Source organism: Lycium barbarum, chromosome 1 (assembly GCF_019175385.1).
Source record: "Lycium barbarum isolate Lr01 chromosome 1, ASM1917538v2, whole genome shotgun sequence".
Lineage (NCBI taxonomy): Eukaryota > Viridiplantae > Streptophyta > Magnoliopsida > Solanales > Solanaceae > Lycium > Lycium barbarum.
Window position 1 is genome coordinate 4362768 of NC_083337.1, and position 2524 is coordinate 4365291.

The following is a 2524-nucleotide window of genomic DNA, read 5'->3' on the forward strand; positions in this document are numbered from 1 at the left end:
GCATCAAAATTTACCAAGATGGCCGATAGTGCTTCACTCAAACATTCTTCTTCCATTTTGAATTCCACAGCATCATCCACCTCATCAACAGAATTGATGACTGAAATACTTTGATAAGGACTAGGTAATTTCATACCTCTGCTTGCGTGGAAAGTCACCTCCTCATCGTTCACCCGGAACTTTATTTCGTGCTTCTCGGAATCCATAAGAGCTCTCCCTGTGGCAAGGAAAGGTCTTCCCAGAATAATAGGAATTTCTTGATCAATAGCACAATCAAGAATCACGAAATCTGCCGGCAGAAGGAATTTCCCGATTTGAACCAGTACATCATCAACTACCCCCACTGGCCTTTTTATCAATCTGTCAGCCATCTGCAATCTCATGGTAGTTGTCCTCGGCATCGCTAACCCTGATCTCATAAAAATTTCCAGGGGCATAAGATTTATGCTAGCCCCGTTATCACATAAAGCCCTAGCAAAATTTTGCTGCCCTATGGTGCATGGAATTGTGAATGCTCCAGGATCTTCCCTCTTTTGCACTGTGGTCTTGGAAAGAATGGCACTAACGCGGTGAGTGATGCCCACAGTGTCATGTTTCAATGGTTTTTTCTTCTTTGTTAAAAGGTCCTTCAAATACTTAGCAAAGCCAGGAATTTCTTGGACAGCATCCATGAACGGAAAATTCATCGTTAACTGCTTGAGTTGATCATAAAATCGCAAGCACTTCTCATCTTCTGTTTTTCTCACCAGCCTTTGAGGAAAAGGTGGTGAAGATTTGAACAATTGGCTCAAAGGGCGAAGAGCACCGGAAAGTTTTGCCTTCCCCTTTTCCTGGTTTTCCACCGGTTCCTTTGGTTTATTAAGATTCAGCTCTTCTTCAACTACAATGGGGACTTCCTCCCCTGCTTCTTCCTCGACAATATCATCCAATACATTAGGCTGCGCTTCTTTTTCAACAATTGGTTCCTGATCAATTGGCTTTTTATTGTCACCCTGAAGTATTTTTCCACTTCTGGTGCTAATGGCAAGTACATTCTCCACAGAGTTCACTCCACTACCTTTTGGATTAGGAACTGTATCACTCGGTAATTATCCCCGTTGAGGAGTATGCACTTCTCGGGAAAGGTCTCTGAATTGTGCTTCAAGCTTCTGAATGGAAGCTGAATGCGATAGTTGGACCTGGGACATTCCCTTGATTGTGCTCTCTGTTCTGTCTTGATTCATCAGCATTTTCTGCATCATACTCTTCAGTTCTGCAGAATCATTAGACGTGTTACCAGCAGAGTTAGTAGCTGAATTATCTTTCCATGGCTGGGAATTGGATGCTTGCCCCCTAGGTGGAATGTAGGGGTTAGAGCTCTTGTTGCCATAATTATTGTTATTGTAATTCCCTTGATTGGGATTACCCTGATCAGTTCTTCCATAATTCTGTCCTTGGTAATTTTGTTGAGGCCTTTGCCATGGGTGATTACCGGAACCTTGGTAGTTTTGCCGTTGATAACCCCCTTGCGAGTTATTGACATAATTCGCATCCTCATATTGTGGCTGCCCCTCAAGATAAGTTTCGTCAGAAACTTGATACATTCCGGGAGCATGAGGTGGCATCTCATCGATAACATTTACACATTTGGCCTCTTTCTCCATAAGCCTTTTGGATAATAAATCCACGCTGGTTTGCAATTGAGCGAACGCATGATCTCGCGCATGATTTTCTTTGGCCACCGCGGCCACAGAGGGACTACCATATGATAGGAATTCGCTATCAGTCAAATGCCAGGCTTGATTATGGGTAGTAAGCTTGTCGAGCAACCGGGTGATGTTGACAAAGGATTTGTCCATGAAGCATCCCCCAGCTGCAGTGTTGACAGCTATTTGATTCATTGTATCTAGCCCCTTGTAGAACTTCTCTGTGAGAATTGCATCTGGAAATCCATGAGTCGAAGATTGAGCTAGATAATATTTGAACCTCTCCCATGCAGCATATAGTTGTTCCCCTGGAAGTTGTTTAAACCCAAAAATCTTATCCCGAAGCTCAGCCTTTTTGCTGGGTGGGAACCATTTTTTTAGAAAGATATTGGCCAGCTCATTCCAGGTATGAATAGTATTGCTCGGGAGCTTTTCATACCATTCCCTAGCTTGGCCAGCTAAGGAATATTTGAAAACCCGCAGTCGCAGTGCATCAGCAGGAACAGCACCTTGAGATTGTTGGGAACATACATGCACGAAATTCTTTAGGTGTCGAAGTGGACAGTCCTCCGAAGAATTTCGGAAATAGCCTTCAAGTTTCAATAGCAGATAGATAGAACTATCAATTTTGAAATTAGCATTTCCTGTTCTCGGGGGAACTACAGCAGAAGCATAATCAGCTTCGTCGATGAATTCTGCAAATACATTCTCATCCTCCTCTTCTTCTGGTGCAAGATGGTTCACTTGGATCCCCCCTTGGTTCCCTTGATTGCGATGGGGTCTTCCAGCCATGTTCACCTGGTTCACTAAAACAGCAAACGAGATGTGATAGAATAGAA

The 2524-nt window shown here is 43.4% G+C and overlaps 1 non-coding gene across 1 annotated transcript; it reads left to right on the forward strand.

Moving 5' to 3' along the window:
- The first annotated feature begins 1926 nt into the window (after positions 1-1926).
- Positions 1927-2033, forward strand: LOC132619233 (small nucleolar RNA R71). The gene has a single exon (XR_009574625.1). It is a non-coding gene; the product is annotated as a small nucleolar RNA R71 (small nucleolar RNA).
- Positions 2034-2524: the final 491 nt, after the last annotated feature.